Here is a 658-nt window from a genome sequence, read left to right on the forward strand (position 1 = left end):
CAGAGGACACAGGAGACAGACCAGTCAGAGACAGACCAGTCAGAGGACACAGGAGACAGACCAGTCAGAGGACACAGGGTTACAGATGTTTTATTCAAGATGTCTCATTATTACTAATATTATTATAATATTTTATGTTTTTTCGGGCCTTAGTAACTAACTCCTGAGATCATGAACCTGATGAAGACTTCTAGTCACCTGAAGGTCCCGCCCCCCGGGTCGCTCAGCTTCCTCTGATTGGCCGGAGCTGCCGGCGTCATCAGACCTTTGCCGATGATGGTCATGGGTCGACTCAGCAGCGTCCCTGGGGAAGAGAGAAGAAGAACTAGAAATACAAGCTTTACAGGTCCAGAAGAAGACAACGAGCCAATCAGAATCCATCTGAGAACACAACACGGCAGAGAGAGACCGGCAGCCAATCAGAATCCATTTAACCCTCTGAGCCCTGAGGCCATTTTTACAGCTCATTGGCCGTCTGGATTTATTTTATAATAACTTGTAGATCATCAACCCTGTTGTCTACAGTCAAGATATCAACATCATGTTTCAGATATGTATTGATATCCCAGACAGAAGTAATGAATAAGAAACTACTCACCCTGAGGTCTGAGGGACTGGCTGAAGACCACAGGACGGGTCGGAACCTGCTGGACTCGGT

This window comes from Etheostoma cragini, chromosome 8 (assembly GCF_013103735.1).
Source record: "Etheostoma cragini isolate CJK2018 chromosome 8, CSU_Ecrag_1.0, whole genome shotgun sequence".
Classification (NCBI taxonomy): domain Eukaryota; kingdom Metazoa; phylum Chordata; class Actinopteri; order Perciformes; family Percidae; genus Etheostoma; species Etheostoma cragini.